At 37.6% G+C, this 22,007-nt stretch overlaps 1 protein-coding gene and 1 long non-coding RNA gene across 5 annotated transcripts in view; one reads left to right on the top strand and one right to left on the bottom strand.

Moving 5' to 3' along the window:
• Positions 1-22,007, bottom strand: part of DPYD (dihydropyrimidine dehydrogenase) — a 332,297-nt gene that overhangs the window by 262,751 nt on the left and 47,539 nt on the right. The window lies entirely within an intron of this gene.
• LOC136560355 (uncharacterized) lies at positions 12,296-20,029 on the top strand. Of its 2 annotated transcripts, none has more exons than XR_010784131.1 (3): positions 12,296-12,535; positions 13,919-13,986; positions 19,827-20,029. It is a non-coding gene; the product is annotated as an uncharacterized lncRNA (long non-coding RNA). The 2 variants fall into 2 exon arrangements; XR_010784132.1 differs by having other exon boundaries at positions 19,831-20,029.

Consider the following 22,007-nt stretch of genomic DNA (forward strand, 5'->3'; position numbering starts at 1 on the left):
CCTTTATATGGGAAGGGCTGCAGTCTTTTCTTTGTACTGATCCTGCTGTATTCACAGCTCTGTAACTCACTTTGGGGAACTTTGTGGTGCTCATTTTGCAACTGGGATGTGCTTTCAAAAAGGAATAAACTGCTGGTCCTTTGTTCCAAGATTGGACAGGTGAAGCATGAACAGTTGTCTGTAGTGTCCAGTATATCTTTTTTGGGTTCTTGTACTAATGTTTTCTCATTAGTGCCTACCTTTTTACTTACAGTTAGTAGACCCACTGAAAAGAGAAATAATGAAAATAAGTTCATGTGTAATAAATATTTTTCAACTTTTTGGTTGTGGTTTTAAACAACAGTCCTGTTAAAATTTATGAGTTTAAATCAAAGATATTGCACTGTTAGACAGAAGTTGCACGGTCACCATAAATGGTATGATTTTGTTAGCGGTATATCTGCCACATGAAACAATTGCCAAATCAAGATCTATACTCATGTGACAAAATTAAAAGCTTTAAGTGCATCTCACTAATGAATTCTGATATTTTTATCATATGGTAAGTCTGTTCTCAATACAGAATTCCTAGTGTCACTTATAAACTGTATTTGATAAGAGGGAGTGTAGGTTTGTACAATGCTGCTGTCTGGTGCAAGTTGGAATATGCCTCCTCCTGAGCAGACAGCTGCTGCAGTAATGTCAAGAAGACTCCATGTGGCTTCTCCAGGTGCTACAATGCCTGAAGGAGGTGAAACTTCTACAGATGTTAGCATCTGCAGCAGAATAGGGCTCTGTTGATTAAAACTTGAATAGTCTAGCCACCTTAGCAGGAATTACCCAGAGTACTTGTGCACTATAGAAATGACGTTTTGTTTTACTGATGGCTTCTTTCTTCCTCCTCCTCCCTCTGTGTTTTAAAATAAATTATCTGTTTCTTCTACTGGTAGGATCTCTTGACTTTTTTTTTCTATGTTGTCAAACTATTGAATGCAGTCATACTTTGACCAATAAAAATATTTGTATTAAACTATTTTGCACTAGAATTAGATATACATGTGGGGACTACATCATTTGTACATCTGGCTTGGTCAATCTGGAGGGACTGAATCAACACGGAACAGGAAGAGCCTATTTGGAAACCTACTACAGAGCGCAGTGCTGAGAAGCTCTTTTATGGAAGTGCAGCCTTAAGTACTCTGGCAGCCTTTAGGTGCTCTTGGGCTTTAGAAAGGTAAAGTGGCAACTCCTAAGTGACTTTAACAATTCCCCTCCACTGTCTCATAACTACCAGGTACTTTATCTGACCTGGTAATTGAAAAGATATTCTCACATGTTCTTAGCCTCCTCAATATAAAAACTGATTAAATACTCGGTTCATTTCTTTGAAAAATACTATATACTGTTCAATAAATAAACTTCAAAAATAGATATATTCTGTTGAACAGATGTGCAGCATTTCAAAAATCCCATTTCCAGGGAAAGAAGGTCCAAATGGATACTTCCAAGGATGCAAACTAGATGCTGTATTCAATAAACATATCTATTTCTGCTTAGAATGATACGAAGCACTACAGACACTGTTTTGGTGCTATATATGGTACATTACTCATCTTGAGAAATAGTTAGCTGAGTATTTTACAAATGGAAGAAAATAGCTACTTGCACATACATTTGTGATTCAAAGCCTTCATTTAAGCAGTGACACCCATCCATCTGAAGTATGCAGTGGTGCATGGTTTTTTCTAACAGTTCTTTACATACAATAAGAAAATCTAAATATACAACATGTTTATAACATAGCAGGCAGTCTTTCTAGTACACCAGCCCGATGCTGATGTTGGAGGAGCACCTGACAGCACATCAACCATTCAATCATTCATTAATATACATCTCTGCAGCTTTCAGGAAGAGACAGAGGATCTTCCCTTGGAGACCAGCACAGCTTGACTCTACTGATGGGTGCCTAGTTTGACCTCCAGATCTCTGGGGAGCATTTCATACCACAAAAAGATTAAGAACTGATTAACCATCTTGTTTCCTCAAAAACACTATAGAAGGCATATAATGAATAAAACCCCCAGCTTTTGTATGTTCATATTGCCCGTAATAGTGAAAATGATAAAAAAATATTTTGACATACTTTTTTTAATAGGTTGCTACTATTGGTTGCAATTTGGTTTTTCTCTCAGCTGTTCACCTACAGATAGTGCAACCGACAGGAAGTATTCAGACATTTTTATAATGCCACGAAATCTGACAAAATCACACTACCACCACTATTATTACAACCTCTCAAAAATTCAGTGTATCCATGATCCAAAACTAGTAACAGAGTACAAGAAAGCCATGCAGGTTTTACATACTTCCGTGTAAGCATCTTTTGGTTTTGAGGCACAGAAAAAGCATGCTTTTCATGCTGAATTGCTGCAATGTTCTTGTTAAAAATCACCATCTGTCAGAGATTATCCTGTTTTACACAGAGGGAACATGCATTAATTATTAATCCTACTCCTCACAGAAACGTACTCACACAAGATCAGGACTATCCATGGTGTTACAGGAGTATTAGTGTTCTTAGAAGGTAGTCTCTGGATGAAACTCAGGATTGATCCATTGAGAACTTCCAGCAAATGAGCTGCTTCAGGGCAGGTCACTGGCCACGTGGCAGGGCATCATCTCAAAAGAAGCAACAGCTGAATTCCTATGGCTTGAGTCTGTTTCCGTGAACCAACATCAATACAATATACAGCACAGATATTACCTTTACTGACACAAGCACTGTGGCTCTAGGCTGCGCACACACTGAAGCTCATGTTCAAGACTAAGCATAAGAATTTGCTTTCATTTAAAATTAAATGCAAGAGCAAGAGCTTTCTCAGTGCTGGCCAAAGTGCTCAGGACTGAGTCTTCCATGTGTGCTGAGGGAAGGAATTCATAGCTGTAAAAGCAGCACACTGATGTGCCAGATCTGATTTATCCACCATGAGTATCTCAAAATTGGCAAAATAGGAAGACAAAGCAAGCTTGTCACAGTTCTTAGTGAAGGACAATGAAAAGGGTTCATTCTTTTCTAAGGAATTCCTTAATCACATATGTCCTAGAGAACCTGGTGTAGATCACATTTCTGCTGTAATACAGTTTTACCTGTTTGGCATTGTTTGATATACAATGCCATACACTGCCTTCAGTTAAAACTTCACTACTGCTGAACTTGTTGCCTTGGTCAGAGGTAAACTGACCAGGCAAATCACTTCACCATGAACTAACTTCTTGCAGGCTTCAGTATTTCAATGAGAAAAAAACATTATAAAAGACTACTGAGCAAAGTAATTGCAGGGCAGAGGGGGAGAGAGAGAGAGAGATATAAAGAAATTTATATCATATAGAAGTAGCTGGTATGAGACAACTCTTAGTACCAGGCTTTATTCAGAACTTCAATTTTATAACAAAGAACAAAACTGAAAGTCCATTCTCCAAACAAGAAATAAGACTTGTCAAAAGGACTTTTCTGGCTAAACAGAAAATATACTAATGTCCATAAATCACAAAACTTTGATGCAGTTTTTAAGGTAATCTCTAATGTTACAATGTCTATACCTTTCTGAGCAAGGAAGAGGTTAAAAATCTTGCTTTCTGAAAAACAGAATATTTTCCACTGAAAAGCTGCCTAGGCTGCCAAGGATGGAGGGATAGTACTCCAGTTGGAACTCATTACAGACAACATAGGAGAGCTGATCCAGCTTTTTATTTACTGTAGAGGCAGAATGACATGAACATCTTTCTATGTAGACCTAGAAAAATATGTTGGCCCTGAAGCCAAGGATCAGAACATTATCAACCCTGCCAAAATGAAATAGGTTATTTGTTTTTTTAATTTAGTGAGATTTGGCACTGATTTATGTATTTTTCCCTGGAGGAACTATTTATATTCTTCAGAGCACAGATGATAATTGTTAATTTTCAGTGGCCCTGCATAAAGAAATTGTAGGTTTATTATTTTGAAACAAGAAGACCACAGTTTTCAATCTGATAAAGAGCCACCATTTCAGTCAAGCCATTTTAAGTCTTTTCCAGAAGGTGGAACTTCCAAGGAAAGCTTTTTCAAGTAAGAACATGGCCACAGTGCTCTCAGTGTCAGCACCTGTGACAAACAGGAAGGGACATGCAAATTTCACATTACAAGTTCACCTTCCATCAAGTGAAACATTGCTATGGACTTCTCTCATTCTCACATGGTTCATTTTTTCCCAGTCAAAGCACGAAGCAAAAAGTGGTGTCAGTTGTGAAAACATAAAAACAACAGGTATCTTAGATTCTGATGCCCTTTTCAGTAAGACTTCTGAAAAAAGATTTTACTCACCTTTACACACCACCATTCCAATACCACATCCACTTAGCCGTCCTTACAGTGCATACTATAGCTCAGGTTGCATGTCCTGTTCAGATTAGGCTGCCTGTGTGTGACAGGGGTCATGAGAACCTGTCAAGGGACCTTCCCAGGACTCTGCTTACAGACCTGACTTCAGAGGCTTAAAGTGACCATGTAGCAGCAGAGTGACTCAGTTATTATGTCGGGTTTGACCCTTTATAAACCATCACATCCTAATCTGCTTCCCTGGCAGTCAGGGCTGGATCTCAGTTCTCAGGCTGCTCCTGTCGAGAACTTTGACCACTCATCAATCACACAGAGATTGAAGAAGAAAATGTAAGATCAGTCTGAAAAGCTACCACCTTTCCTACAGCTATTCCACAAGCAAAGGAAGGAAGAATACAGTACAGGACTTGGCTCCTGTACAGGACAGGACAGGACCTCCTCTTCCCTAGTGAAGAGCTAGTGGGACACATAGGGGAACTACTAAAAAGTAACCTGGAGACAAAAAAAAAAAATTAGGATCAGAAAGGGACAAGGTTAGCTGCCTAACACCAAAAAACGCTCACTCCTATCTCCCTATTAGGATATCTGAAACTGGTCATCATGGATGAGGGGAAAGAAATCTATCAAAATAATCACCTGAGATCATCATCTTACTTGAAAACACAGGAAGAGATCTAAACTTCCTTGCTCTTTTAAAACAATATCTATCTCAACATGCAGCACAAAATTACCATTATTTGTCTAGTAAAGCTAAGAAACCATAAATAAATGACACCAAAAGCAATAAAATAATTGACACTACCTATTTTGCAAGAAAATTATTCCTGATTTTTGTTCTATGGCAAGCCAGAGAATTTTATGCAAGCAGTTGTGGTGGTAGGTTGTAGTTACACTTTAACAGAAGAGTCTATCATATAGTTCAAAATTACACTCTTACAAAAAAAAAAAAAAAAAACCAAAAAAAAAAGTCAACAACCTTATTTTATTTACTTATATTAAAAGAGTTGTGAATAAATAACACTTATCCTAAACAGTGTCTGGGTCATCAGGTATACAAAACACATAATTTGATTTTTCTAATGAAATCCTACTTCTGTTAAAGTCAGGCCTGTTCCTAATCTTTGATAATTGACCCAGCTGCAACTACTTAGGGGTAAGATTACTTGCTACACTATCTTTATTTTCTTATATTCTATCCCCCTACATATATGGGTTAAAGATTACTGCACCTGGGCAATAACGTGGCATCAAATATTGACTTAGCTCTTCAATGCATAGAACCAAAAAAACTGAATGGAGAACAGAGAGAAAATTTTTAAACAATCAGATTTTTCAGAGTATTATCACAAAGCCTTACTAATATCCATATCAATTAGTGACCTCCTCATACTGCAATAAATATACTTGTCAGCAAACCACTAGAAAGAGCAACAACCATATGATAAACCGGAGTCTTTCCATGAAGCCAGTCCATTAATTACCACACACTTTTCCACCATTATTCATCACATGGATAATAAATGAGCCATAACATAAGGTTTATTTATCTTGTGATTACTTCCCCCCAGATCATCAGTTGCAGAGGTTTTATGGTACTGCTACACATTCCATCAGTGCAAAACCTGAGCAGATTGTGTTGATCCAACAAAAAAAAAAAAAATCCAGAACAAGAAAGAAACAGAACATTGCTTTTCTATAGACAGACTTACAACTATCAAACTACTGAAAAATACCCCAACTACTGCAGTTCAAATCTTGGTGATACAGTACAGACAGACATTTTAGAAATGCTCACAGACACAGACAGCTCCCTCAGAATGTTGTTCATATTTACTCCTTCACAGAAACGGGCTCATCAAGCTGTTCAGTATTTCTGTTCATACAGTGAAATAAGAACTGAGGAAACAGATTCCTTTTGGAAGCTACTTGCAATTTAAAACAATACTTCAAAATTAATTAAAAAACATTCTTTTGCAAAAGAATATCTGAAAAGTCATAACTAAAATGAAATAATGTTTTCTTCAATTTCATTTTTTATATACCACAAAATATAAAGTAAGAGTTTAAATTGGGGGGAAACATCAGAGAGTATCATTACATTACAATTATTTGTCAATGAAGTTTCACTAAGCTCTAAAAAAGAATAAAACTTGCCCATCATCAGATTTTTGTCCCTCAGGGAAATTTATCTTGCTCTCAATTTTTATAATAGTGAGTTATCTTACACATATAGATTTTCTCTTGGACGATTATGGACTTATTTAATCAAGTTTCATTTGTTCATTCTTTACATGCAATAGTAGCTGTGATATTTTTTCTAAATGGCACATCTCAAAAACATTATTTCTTTAATGTTTAAACATTACAAGCTCTTGAATTCTCAGCAATTTTGAAAATCTGGTCATTAGCCACTTATCTAGAATAAAAATCTTGAAAGCTTCTTATGGTGATCTATCCATACATAATTGCAAGTTGCACATCCAAGCTCTCCATAGGAATTTTAGAAAATCTCAGTCTATGGGTAGAAAAAAAAAAAAAAAAAACACCTCAAGGATCTTACCTTTCTGAAAACATGTAAACTGTCCTGCAGCCCCCAAAGCTTGCTTACTTCTTTCTGGTTCTAAGCAAGCACTATAAGGAGCACCTGTGCCAGTTTCACCATACAATCTGACCTGCTCTTCTGCCATCATTAACCCTCAGCAGCTGTTTTGCTTTAACCAGGGTCCAATGTCCAGGGCCAAGGATACATTCCATCTTATATACTAGAAACAGCACCTTAACCTTGCTCCACTATTTTTTTTTCTACTTGTCAATTAGAATAAATGTAATCAAACATCTCTTTGCCTGTCCTTTTTACCAAACCAAAATGGCAGGGAAACATGAAAACATCCCATAATAGAAGTAACTAATTCAAAGCTCCCTTTTTGAAGGAACGTTCCAACTCTCATTCTGGAAGCAACGAAAGAATAACAGTGTGTTTATTATTCTATTAAATTATCGCTTATTTGCAGATCTGATTCCAGGTGATAATAGACAGACTGCAATGGATTTTGGTTTTTAGTCTCTTAAGTATCGCTTTTCTCTTTTTCATCTTTCTTTTTTGTGAAGATATAACCATATTTAGCTTTTAATTCAAAGCAGAGCTCTAGTTTATAGCACATAAAGATGTTTCTGAAGCACAAAGTACTGAATCAGAGAAAGGAAAGCACATCCCATCCTACAGTGCTGACATGAGTTATTTGCATAGTTGCCACAAAAGTAATAATTACACTGTAACTCAATAGGAACAATGGTAATTTCACAGTAGCTCATGTTGTTGTTATCACCCTATATCCTGATAACTGTGAAATTAATTTGTGGCACCACTGTATGTGTCAGCTTTAAGCTGTTCCCTAGGTAACATTACGCTACCATAGAGAAGGAATGCTTGGCAGTAAAATGGGTAGCAGCAGATTGATTATACCAAAAGAATCTTCCCTCTACATACAAATAACTTGGCAATCAGAGATGATGATGAGAAAAAATCCTCCCCACTGCTTTTTTTTTCTTACTTTTTTTTAATATATTAAAAATGAATAAAAGATTATTAAAGGTATTAACTGACTGTTATCCATCCACTGGAGGAAAGGTAAAATAAAATCAGGAAACTAACAGACTATACTTAGTGCCACTGACCCATTGTTCCAACTGCAGCCAAGATGCAGTAAAAAAAAGCTGAAAGTTTCCTTTCCCTTCTTGCAGTAACTTCCAACATTAACCATCAAACTTTTTAAACTAATTTTAAATATTAAAGCAAATAAAGCACTAAGACATATGTAAGACTGCAGTAGCAATGTAGGTTATGCTTTCAGAAATATTCCTCACTTCATCTAAATGGTACAGTTCTTTCGCCTCTGAACACTCAAAATTATTTTGCACTACTACTGTCTAAAAGGAATTCCACACTAAATATAAAAGACAACACTGCCACACAATGCACAGACATAATTACAAATTTACTGGTGAAAATTCAATGCCACAATAATTGAAGGTCTGGAAAACATTAAATTGTGAAATTTAACAAGGGAATTAATGAGCGATTCATAACAATAAACAAAATACCAAGTTTAAATTTTCCAGTCATTCTGCTTTGTACAGCCATAGGTAGGAGGCTTTGGATTCAAGAGAGATGCTATTTAATTTCATAGAATTTTGATTTCATTTTTTATTTCTAATTCAGGCCTGCTTGTAGCCTTCGAAATGCATACTGTAATGACTTGTTCTCTCACTGTATGTTTGTTTGTCTGCAAGGAAATAGGTGAAGAAAAATCACAGCATGTTACATATACTGACTCAGTGCTTCAGCTGGAGTTTTGTTACTGAAAAAGCAGCACCATCTCAGTGTCAGCACTAGTCATCAAAGCAAAGCAAGGTGTTGAGCAGATACTCTGATCCAGGATATCCAGGGACAAGCATGTTTTGTCACTCTGTGGTTTTGATCTTTATCTTTGACTGATCCTCTTTTTGTGATTGCTGTCCCCAAAACCCCTGACAGGTAATGTTCAAATGTGGGGAGGGGGGTTGGTTGGGTTTTGGTTTTTTTACAATCCAAAAGAGAGCTTTCAAAGCTTTGAAAGCAGCTGTAAGAGCCTAAAACCAGCTTGGACAATCCCAAATGTGTATTCTTCATTAAATATTGGCACTTACTATGCCAAATTATGTCACTACTGAGAGGAAAATTTTGACCACCCCATACTTAATTATTCATCAGAAAGGCACTCTGATCATTATCACCATTGACCCAGGAATTCATCCTATATCCTTTGCCAAATCAGCATGTACCCTCGTCCACTCAACACGCTCTTCTTTCACTCCCCACTGCGTGAGGCAATTCTCATGCACAAGGACCCTTAAATGCTGACAACATACACAGCACACATTTGCAGTCAGCAAGCTCACCATATTAACTGCACGGAGAATTTGTTGATTCTCTTGATGCTAGTAGGAATTACTATGGGATATCAGTAGTGATTAATCCCCAAATTCAGTCCCATTAATAATTGTCCGCAGTTTGCTTTGCTGAACCTGTGCAGATCTTGATGCTCAGCTAGCTCAGTAGTCTTTCATTTTTTTCCCAAACCTGATACTACCTCTGCCTGCAGGAGCATGGGCCAAGGCTGATGGTTGGCTGATTAACCGCTGTGCATCTCCTCTGCTCTTTATTTTCTTTTATATACTCCTCACATGTCAGCATTGAAACAACTCCCACCAGCTGGAACAAACACACCCTCTGGAACAACAAACACTGTCAATGACAATGAACCTTCCACTTGCTGGATCAGGGCTGCCAAAGGCATTCAGAAATGCTTCAAGAAAGGTATATGTATGTATTTAACTAAAGACCTTTGGAAAGCTTTAAACACTAGTAGTAATTATTATCTTTATTGTATGCCCAACAGAGAAAATGTCTCTGAGCAAGAGGTGTCAGATACACTTCTAAGAATACTGACTGAAAATGAGCAGTGGGGATTAATAACAAAAAAAAAGCCTGAGACTTAGGAATTTTACTTTTGTAATCATAAAATTAAACCAGGTGCAGTACAGCTGATATTTTTACCTATTATAGCATTCAATAGCCTGTTTGGAACTAACTGATGTACTCTGAGCTCTCTGTGGTTCACAAAAAGAAAACCCAATACTGTTTTTAGTATGCACTGACACCCTCTGTTCCAAGATTGCGAGTGAGGCTAAAGATTAAACTCCTTAATTGTGAACTATTTGCTAATGCTCCAAAAGCAGCGGCTGCTCCTCACCACATTTGAAACATTAAAATATATACCATAGAGCTATTTATAAAGCCACTGCCATGGTATTTTAAATGTATATATTTTGCTGAGGACTGTTCAAAGCTGTAAAGAATATCAATGTATCTTTAAGACAGTCGCAGTGGGTTGATGCCACAGTGCAACAGTGATATTTACTGACTTGGGGAATGGCTTTATAGCAATGTGAAAACTAGTGAAGAATAACACCAACTGCAAAAATTCTGATTCCTATCCAACCCCCAGGTCTCTACAGCAAAATGACTACCAAAAAAGATGCCTCGACAGTTCTGGTTTCTCCCAGCTGCCAAATGGCTGATACATTATTACTTTCCACACTTCAAAATGAAAGGAGACATTCTGTTGCTATCATGCATATATTTTCAGTTAAGATTTTTGTTTTAGATATATTCTTCCTCAAAAAATAGGACATTTTTTGAGGAACAATGTACATAATTTGATCTAATTAATGGAGTACTTCCTTCTGATTTCAGAAGATACAGCAGGATTTTTTAAAAGGGTGTACACGCTCTCTAACCAGACAGAAATTGCATTTGATTACTAAAACTACAATGCCATAAATGTAGCACCTACAGAGAAACTTTTTCAAATATCTCTAGAATACCATAATATCTCAAAATTAAAATGTAAAATCCTTGTAATGAAATGACATCAAATACATTTCACAAGACAATTGTCGCATACATTCAGCGTGAGTTATTAGCTGGCACGCGAAGACTTGGAATAATTTCCATGGCACTTCCATCCAACTGTAAGCTTGACGCATTACCTTGGAAGAATGCCACGTTTCCCGCTGTGCTAAACTTACTGAAACAAATAGGAAAGCAGCATTGCTGTGTTACATCCCTGCTTTACTATTGTGTAATTGGACCACACTACAGGAACAGCACTTTATATTACAAACATCGAGTTACCATTATCAACTTGTGGCTTCGTGCTCCCAGCACAAAAGCAATGAATTCTTCTTTTACATCAAGAATTAAATGAGTATGATAGAAGAGAAAATATTAAGAGAAATTGCATTTCAAGGCTCTGTTTTCAGTTTTAGTTTTAAAACAAAATAAATTTTATGTGTTATGACACTGTTATACTAGCAGGAGAAAGAATAGTTAACACTCCCAATAGCAAAAAGATTACTCAGACCTTTCCAAATTAGAGGAAAAGTCTTCATTCATCCAATATACCCAAATAGAATAAAGGAATAAAAATTGATCATAGAAGCAGGGAGTTAAGTTTTACACTTACTGAAACAGATCTATTTCAACTAAGAAAAAGGGGAAAAGATTCATTCTGTATAGTCCCTGATCATTAAATGCCTTCCTGTAGTACAAAAGGAAAATCAGGGATTTCATCTGCAGTTGGGTGAAGAGTGGGTCTCTTTCCTCTGAGGTGATAACCAGCCTTTCCCTATGATTCTGCCCGCAGAAGGATTTGTGCCTGGAATGGCTACATCTCTAATTGTAGAAGACACCTGAAAATGACTGTGTCTATGAACAGTGCGGCCCAGAAGCAGAGGGTTTCTATAACAAAACAGCTGGCATTAAGCCTGACACAACCCTGCCTGTAAAGTGCTTATTTCAGCTTACTTCTAACCTAGTCCTGTAGGCTTGAGCAAATGTGTTCCTGAAGCTTCCCTGTGCCAGCCACGGCAGGGACAGCACGGGAGCTCTCACCTGCCTGGGGCAGCAGCGCATCCCGCCCGGCACGCACTGCCCTGCCCTGCCGCCCTCGCACAGCTGGCACCGCTGTCTGGAGGTGACACCGAGCACCTGACAGGCAGGCTGTGACTGAACGTGTGACTCATCCAGGAGCCATTTGTGCTCCTCTAGGTACCCAGAGAGAAGCTGTGCCACATGCTGCTCAGTGTGCAGCTGCACCTCAGCACAGGCTGAAAGATGCGCTCAAGAAACGTCTTCTCTGTAGGCTACTGCAGCCACACGGCCAGCAGTTCTCAGCCATGCTGCCACAGCTCTCTTCAGTGGAACACACTCAGTGCAGCCACAACCTCTTCTAAATATATAACCATTCCTGGTAAAGTATTTTTAAACAGCTCTGTATGGTTCTTTAATTACAAGAACAATTCCCAGCCCAATTAAATATTTAATCTGAGAAGCCACAAGGGAACACCCTTCAGGACAGAAGAGGGTTAACAGCACCAGCAGTTGCCATGCAAGCAAATTCGCAATGGGAAGACTGAGGGGTGGATACTGTGAGGCACAGCCCAACATGTAACAGCCAGCCATGAGCCAAGCAAGCCACTGTAGCTCCCTGGGAACAGAAACTGTTCTGCACGTGCTCAAGTGCATCTTCTCTTCATTAGAAAACCACTTTTTGCTCAATCAGGAAGATACATCAGGTAGGATAAAGAGAAAAGTTTTTTTGTTTTTTTTTTGTTTTGTTTTTTTTTTTTTTTTGCTATTTTAAAACACTCCTCAAAGAGTGTTTTCTTGTCTTTTTGGTAATACTGTCAGATATCAATTTAAACATGTTTTTCTTCATTTGTCATACTAACAATTACAAAGGAAATGCTTGGTTAATACTAATTAATGACCACAAATGTGGAAAAATTTTCAATAGGCAAAATAGCAGTAAGAAAAGTATTTGGGGCATTGATCAGTACCATTAAACACTACTATTTGATAGTAGTAATAAAAGTAATAGTCTTTATAAATATAGCAGCTGTAATAACTTTATTAAATTTAAAAAGTAGTATATATAGTAATAGTAATCCCTAATTTTTAACGTGGCAATAGTAGAAATATTTAATACTATTAAAAATAGGACTTTAAAAAGTAGTCATACTATTTTAAAATAACTTACTTGTTTTAAAAGATTATTGTGTTGTTATGGCATTAGATTATAAATCAAGCCTTTTTAAGTATTCTGATGGAAATCACTTTATAGTTATTTCCATTCCATTCCATACACAGATCAACTATTAAAATTCACTTGAATTGGTGCAATTCTATGGTGATATTTAGAACAGGTCAGGATTTATTTTATAGAAGAGACCTTTTTTTTTTTTCTTCCTGGGGACAAAAGAAACCCAACAAAACAACCAACAAACCACAAATCGCCTTAATTTTTGGTATTGGACTAAACCAGAACTAAATGCTGAACAACTTAAATACACTTAATACATACAAATTGAAGCCTTCTGCAAATGTCTGCTCCACAAAGAACCTTGTCACTGCCAATACTCTGTGCACCTTACAAAGCACACCCTAGATAAGCAGTCCTGGGCATTCAAGATGGCAGGAGGCGTCGCTCCAGAAGAGTCTGTTCCTTTATTCTCTGCCACAACTCTTATGTTTGTCTCACTCTGTAAGCAGCTTCTCTGTACAAACTGTTGCCTGAGATCCTAACCTTCCTCAGTCCTAGAAATGCCTTTGAGATTTAGTAGCCTTGCCTTAGGCACTAGCAGGGAAACTTGGACTAGCACCACCACCTCTGGGTGGTGTCCTGAAAAACAAAGTGGTCTAGGGCTTAAATGGCTGCCCATCAACTTTTCAACAGCAAGCTCCAATGAAACAGATTCCTATGTAAAGTATCTTTGTTCTGAAGAAATAAGGATGGGAAACGGTTTCTGTTAAATTTCGTATCCAGTTAGTCAAATGTATGGTACTGATTCCAGTGTATCTTAACAAGTCCAATACACTTTACAGTCTTGCTTTCAATAAACAGGTTGATTCCATTAGAACATTAAATTTAGATAATCTTTTCTTCTTTTCCCAAACAGCCTCGAGTAAATAAACAGGATTTAAATTCAGAAGTCTACAGGGGAAGACAGATTAATTTTGATGGAAGGTAAATATCTTAGGGCACAGCTGGACCCACAGTTTAATCTCTGAAACACCCTCACCCCAACATACAAAACATTTCTAGGAAAATGGATGTTTGCTCTTACATCCAAAAACCGCAACAGCCGGTATAATATAAAACTGGAGCTCTTGAGAGGCAGCAAAAAAGGTAAGTAGCAGTAGTTAATAACAGTCATTATAACCAAGGGGTTCTAAACACATGTCATGGTTTAACCCCAGCCAGAAACTAAGCCTCACCAAGCCACTCATTCAGACTCTCCCGATAGAATAAGGAAGCGAATTGGAACAGTAAAATTGAAACCTCACGGGCTGAGACAAAATCAGTTGAGTAGATAAAGCAAAAGCTGCATACACAAGCAAAGCAAAACAAGTGTAACGCATTCGCTATGTTGCACTGGCAGTCTAGTGTCTTGGGAAGAGACAAAAGACCATAACTCTGAATGTCCACCCCACCCTTCTTCCCATACATCTCCATACCTGTCTGGGATATCCCCTGGGTCAGCTGGGGTCAGCTGTCCTGGCTGTGTCCCCTCCCAGCCACCTTGCTGGGGGGTAGGGTGAGGAACAGGAAAGGCCTTGACTCTGTGCAAATGCTGCTCAGCAATAGCTGAAACATCCTTGTGTTATCAACACTGCTTTCAGCACAAACCCAAAACACAGCCCCAGAGCAGCTACTGTGAAGAAAGCTAACTGTATCCCACACAAATCAGCACACCACCATAATCAGAAAAGATAATGATTACCTGGCAACAATCAACATACAATGGAAGGACACACTACCTAATAATGCAATTTTCAATGAAGATTGTATTTTTTCCTCAAACCCTTAGCCTTGCTTTGTATCCTGAACTCCAAAGAGAATGTACTACTCAAAGACATCCATTCCAACAGAAACTCCAAGGACAACAAAAAAGGAGGAAATCTTTTTTCAGGCTTTTGAGAACTACAGTAAATGTCTGAAAAGAAATAAGTGCAGATATACGTAAAACAGCATTTGTAAAGACAGACTGGTTTCTAACTGTAGACAAAACTGTTGGAAATGGCCTTTGTTAAATACATGTGGAATGTGGCACTCTCAGTAGACTGGCTACAGATTAAACTAATGATTTCTAAATAAAACAGCATGAGCTTCAACATCTTCCACTAAAACATCTGACTTCTTTGTCAAAGCTGCAACACACCCAGCTTCTGTATACATCCCCAACTTTCATTATGGTTTAAAATGGTAAAATGCAGCCTTCTACCTAAACCATCCAAAGCCCTGCAACACAAAATCAAGCATCAATAATCTACAAAAAGCCATGGCTCACAGAAAAACCACCAGAAGATTTTCTTCACTCATATCTGTACTTTTTTTTTTTTACATTTATATTTCATGAACCAAAACCTTTTTTGAAGTGTATAGGCTGGTAGTCCATATTTTATACATTGTCTCTCTGGCAATTCAGAACACATTTTCCTGAACGCTAATGGTAGCAAAGAAAACATTTCAGAAATATTTTCAAACTTTGCATTTTACAAAACAACAAAGAGGGAACCCATGGAGTGAACTCCAAATTCTGCAGTGTAATTTTCTACTCTGTTTGCACGAGTGGCTGTTAGTCACTGAAGAGTGCGATGCTGCACCCCCTGCACGCCACCTTTGGAGTCTTTGTGGTAAACCATCTGTCACAGTGGTTTTCAAAATCTCTTTACCACCAACATCAGAAAACATCTCCTGCAGGTTGTCAAAAACCAAATTTTGACTGTTATCCAATTCTTTTCTTTAAATCATAAAACTAAATGGTTCAAAGCCAAAACTAGCTCTTCTCAGTGGAAGTGACACAAAGTAGGTCGTTTTTTTTCCTCTCCTCTCTGAAATATTTCTTGGGAATACTACACACAAATACAGAAACATTGTATTTACCATACTCAGAACAGACCCAAAGCATATTTCAATATACATATACATATATATACATACATATATATATATGTGTATACTGAAATATACATATACATACATATATACATATATATACAGTAATACATATAAAAGAGCACATGAGAAACATAGAAGATTTTATCAAAAATGTTCATGTAAGATGCTTCCTAAAGCACATTTCAGTATATCAACAAAAGCAGCAATTATAATGCAGTTTCCAAAGCTGTAAATTGTATTTATTTTGCTATTTTGCTCACAATGCTTTTGTTCTATATCCATGTACAAGTTATATAGGCTACAAGGCATAATTCAAACCTCTGATGCAAAGTAACTGCAAATCTACATTGCCAACTGGAATAGCAAAAAAAATCAATATCCTTTCATATTTGCCATTCAGAAACATAATCAGTGAAAGTTGTATTTGTCAGTTTATCCTGGCTAGGTGACTAAAGGAACATTCAAAGGAAAACAATCTAACTTATCTTAATCTCCTCCTCTGTAATATCTAAATAAACCAGCCTATCACTGGACCAAAAAAAATATGTAACTCGTAAATTAAAAATAAGAAATTAAATACAATACTTTGAACAAGGAATGTGCAGCAATCAGCCGACAAACTTGGAAATTCTTTTCAGTTTTAAAATTTCTGGGGAAAGTATTATGAAGCTGATATTCAACAGAACAGTCTATCACAATCAAGCCCAAAACAAGGTACTTTATAATTTTCTTGATTTATAAAAGGCAATTCAGTTACATTTTTTAGTGCCAAAGTTAAGCATTATCACTAGTTCCACAAAATTTTCAGTGACACCTGAAAAAATGGTCTTAACACATATCAGAACTTTCTTTTTGGTTGCAAAATGAAATATGAAGTTCTTTAACTTTCCATAGAAATGACAAAGACAATGCAAGTTATAATAATTATCACAAAAATATTTACAATAATGTCATGGGTTCCTAAATATGTTTGGTGTTACAGCTCTGCAGCATCTGTCTATAGACCAAAATTATTCCATCATGGCCAGATCTGAGCAATTCATCCCAGGCTCTCAAAGGGTGTCTAGTGAGTGACTCAGAAGTTAGTTAGCCAACAAAGAGCACGGTAAAATTGCATGGGCAGAGCTTAACAGTGCCTTGTTAATGCCACTAAACAGCTTCTAGCACATAAGCAGCTTGGTTAGTCATAGCTCTCCTTATCCAGGGCAGCCTTGCACGGCAAAGGCATATGGCTAATGCTTCGTCAGTGCAAGTGATGCTGGCAATCTGTTTGATCTGTAATGTAAACTAAGAATGATAGTGAAGTTCTGATTTCAAAATGGCACTCAAAATTATAGCCACGTGGGTTTTTATAATGGAAGTACTATTAAAAGTTCTCAAGTGCTTTAACATTCTGCATGCATTTCAATGCAACACCAAACACAACTAGAAACACTAGCATTTTGCAGCATCTCATCTCCATATGCTATTAATAATATGGTAAATTTATAAAATTTTGAAGATGCATATATAGAAAATAAATTCCAAGGAGAGTAAGTTAAACATTCCCTCAACTCCACAGTTTTATGGGATTTTTTGTTTTCACTCTGAGAACACCTCTGCAGCTAATCTTTTTAGGGAATATCTCTAAGCCAAATGCAGTCTAAATAAGGGTCTAAATCAATAATCCAATCAGTGGCTTACCTAATTAATATGTCCTCTGTGGCAGAGGGTGTTTGTTTCTCGGTGCTGAGATAGATATATCAGCGGAACATGAGCTGGTCACCCAAGATGCAAAGTGTTGTTGCAGTTTGGAAGCAGCACAACATTTTTGTTAAATACATTAGAATCAGTCACTTGCTTTTCCCCAAAAAGCATGCCCTAAGCAGCATTCAAGTGATTGCACTGGAGATAAATGTAAATATAGAAGAAGGTAGAAGAGAAACTTCAACTTACTCCCTCAGTCCCAAATAAACACACTAACACAAGGCTAGTGGCTACTTTCATAGCATCATTAAGTTTGGAAAATATCCCTGAGATCATTGAGACCAACCTTTGACCAAACACCACCTTGTCAACTAAACCACAGCACTAAGTGCCACATCCAGTTGCTTCTTGAACATTTCTAGGATGGTGACTCCACCACCTCCCTGAGCAGCCTGCTCCAATGTTTGACAACTCTTTCAGGGAAAAAATTCCTCCTGATGTCCAACCTGAACCTTCCCTGGCACAGCTTGAGGCCATGCCCTCTTGCTCTATCTCTGTTTGCCTGGGAGAAGAGGCCAACTCCCATCTTGTTAAACCCTCCTTGAGGGCAGTTGTAGAGAATGGTAAATTCTGCCCTGAGCCTCCTCCTTCTTCAGACTAAAGCCCAGCTCCCTCAGCCACTCCTCACTACTACGTGTTTTGTAGTTTGCACTGCAGACCTGTTTTGTTTACATGTTTAAATTTCCAGCTTTTACTATGCAAACTAATGAATACTTGTGAAACCTTGGAACTTCTTACACTGCAATTTTCTTGGGTTTTGCCCAGTCATAGAAACTATTTGTCAAATACATCTGAGAGTCTAGACCATATTAAAAGAAGCCTGATTATTACTAACCCCAGCTTGCACAGTTGTCAAGACAACAGTGAATATCATCATTAACAGAAACTGTTTCTAGCAAACTGGAAATCACAGTTGAAACTTCACTCCCTTGTTCATATTATCTAAAACCATATGCAAATATATGAATGCAAAAGAAAATTCTAAATGAACTTTGGTATCTTTTATACTGATTTAAACAGATAAGCAAACTTTCCTTTCCCATTTCAAAGTATGAATAAATATGTTTCGATTTTCCTTTAATAACAAGAAGACTACACAAAAATACTCAGCTTTAATTTTGACTTGCAAAGCTTTCACACATACTCAGTGTTCACAAGACAGACCATCTCCATATCCACCTACGAGTAGGACCCATTTACGTATTAACACCTCTCCAGCCTTGCTGATTGCTCACTGCCTTAACCCACCATGGTGGCTCACCAACTCAGTCAGTAAGTAAGCAACTGCAACACTAGATTCAGAAAAAGTTTGCTTTGAAATGCTATGGCTTCATTTGTCTGACACCAGGATCATGAAATGTACACTAGACATGGGTCTAGAACGCATAGTAACATACATACAGCATTCAAAATCAATCTACCACCTACTGAGTGAACCTCCAAAGGGTTGGGCTGCTGTTGACAGGATGGAGGAACAAGCCTGCAGAAACCACATTAAAAAAATACAAACAAAAACCAACAAACAAACAAACCCACCATGAAATCCTGCCCCCAGGGAGGAACAACCCCAGGTACCAGTACAGGCTGCAAACAACCAGCTGGAAATCAGCTTTGCAGGAAAGGCCCTGGGGGTCCTGAAGGACAAGACAAACCATGAGACAGTCCTTGCAGCAAAGGCCAGCAGCATCCAGGGCTCTGTCAGGTACAGCATTACCTGTAGGTTGAGAGTGGAGAGTCTTCTCTGCTGCCCAGTACTGGCGAGACAGATCTGGAGTGCTGGGTCCTGTGCTGGGTCCCCCAAGGCCAAGGGAAAGGGGGATGTACAGGAGGGAACCCTGCAAAGGGGCACTGAGGTGACTGAGGGGCTGGAGTGTCTGTCATATGAGGAGAGGCTGACAGACCTAGGGATATGCAGCCCGGAGCAGAGAAGGCTCAGGGGGGAATCTTACCAAATGTATAAATATCTGATGGGAGGAAATAAAGACAACAGAGCAGGATTGTTCTGAGCAGTCCCCAGCAAAAGGGCAAGAAACAACAGGCACAAGCTGAAGTGGAATTCTGTTTTTAAAAAAAAAAAAAAAAGCAGGGTTGGGGGGAGGGTGTTGGAAGCTTTTTTTGTTTCAGTTTTGCTGTTGTTTAATGTGAGAATGTTTGCCTAGACAGTCTGTGAAACATCCATCCTGGAAGATGCAAAAAAAACTTTGATGGACACAGCCCTAAGCAACCTGCTCTACTTGACCCTGCTCTGAGCTGGAAAGACAGTCCAGACCAATAATCTCCAAAGCAGAGTATGCACAAGACAAACCATGTCAATGTGGGAAGAAAATATTTTCTGTGCAATTAATAAATGATTTTTTTTTAATTAAGTAGTCTTTATGTCATCTTTATCTGTCTTTTTTTTTTAATTTCCATTCTTGGGTGTGTTCTATAAGGCACATAAAATATTAGAATAGTGGCAATACATGTACAAACACACAAACATGGGGCATGCATGCTCAAAAATATTTTGCTGGTCTGCAATCAAAAAAATGCAGAGACCACATGTTTAGATCATCTTGAACCTCCGAATTTCATCAATTCTGATTCTCTCTGACAACAATGAATGCCTGTACACAGAATGAACAGATTCAGCAGGAAAAGGAATTCCTGCCTGCTGATTTCTGCTGCTTTTTGAAATTTGTCCTTTTTAAACCCAGTAACTCACTAAACCTTATCTTAGTAATTTATTAATATCTAATTTAACATTAATAACTGAGTTTGGATTCCTGCCACACTTCTCCCTAAAGTTACCTTATAATTTGAGGGGGCGTGGGTATCATTATTGTTTGCTTAATTTAAAGACTCCTCAAGGCTACTCTACACTAGTTTCCCTAGAAATGCCTCCTGTAGCAGTCCACATTCTGGTTTCACCACCTATGAAAAGACTCCCAGTGTCAGCACCCAGCTACACCACTTCCTGCTCCTCAAATACTTATCTCCTTGTAGCAGAAAAACCAGTCTAAAAGCTCCTTTAAAATTCTAGATGCATCTTTACTGGTGATTTGGATCCAGATTTTTCCCACTGATTATATGTTAAAAACAAATTGAGCTTTGTTTAATGAAATAACAAAGTGCTTTTACTTATGCAACCTGACATTATAGGTATATAGCTATATTTTTCTGACAAGTTACTACATAAAATACCCAATTAATTTATCATATACACATTCAAGGTAAGCAAGCAATAGTCTGTCCATTTATAAGCTCCAATTCAAAAAAACTAATGGATTTTTATTGTTTACTTCAGCTTTGCAGCTGCATTAAAATATAGTAATAAATAAAACATTTGGAGTACATTAACAAAATAAGCAAAACATTAAATGAATTGAATGCTTTATGGATTTTATATGCAATCACAAGTAAATCAAATTCTTAGAATACCACTCTTTATATACTGAATAATGGCAAACTACTATCAGCTCATTATCTCATTCAAAATCTAAAATAAGTGTAAAGTAGTAGAAAAAGTTTGTAGGCTTTGTGATAATTTCAAAACCCTTCAAAAAGTTTATTTTGCATACATCTATATATATAAACAAGAAAGATAATTTTAATGTAGTCATCAATTTGAATACTGAAGAGCTGGAAACAGAACAAGATCCTTCTTGGATATTAGTATTTGTTTATGCAGAGCACAGTGATACTCATAGACTAGAAGTGTACTGAAACCCATATTAAATTGGCCATTTTTCTCAAAGATGAAGTTAAAATGGAAGGTCCTGTTCCAAACAGGAGCATTGGGAAAAAGTGTTCATTGTCTTTCTCATCTGGCAGACCAGTAGTACCACTCTGGGAAATCAGAGAGGACTTGGGCAGACTGCCCACTCAACTTAAGGCTCATCTGAGATCCACATATATCCACTTAGCCATCCAACTAGGATTTTTTTGTTGCTGTTGCTTTCATGCCCACATGATTTTAGTGCTTTTGTGCAACATGCAACCCTCTCCACAACCTCCCTTAGCCAAAGGAGGCAGGTACCTCATAATACTGAGGTTAGCAAATCTATGTCCTCCCATGCCTGGTCCAATGTCCCCTCTTGTCATGGAAAGGAAAAGTGAACTTCAATCTATAAAAATGTACCATTTGAATTACACACATACAGATAATCTTGGGATCCAAACAGAAAAACGCAGCTACCCAGTAAATGAGGTGACTATACAGCAGAAAGAACTGTACAAGCTAAAACAACAAGTGTCTTTCACACACATTTAGAAAAATATGTACACCTACATGCAGACAACTCTCTAAATTAACATTTTCCATCTTTCAAGTGGCACTCAAGTATGTTATAAAAACACAC

This window comes from Molothrus aeneus, chromosome 9 (assembly GCF_037042795.1).
Source record: "Molothrus aeneus isolate 106 chromosome 9, BPBGC_Maene_1.0, whole genome shotgun sequence".
Classification (NCBI taxonomy): domain Eukaryota; kingdom Metazoa; phylum Chordata; class Aves; order Passeriformes; family Icteridae; genus Molothrus; species Molothrus aeneus.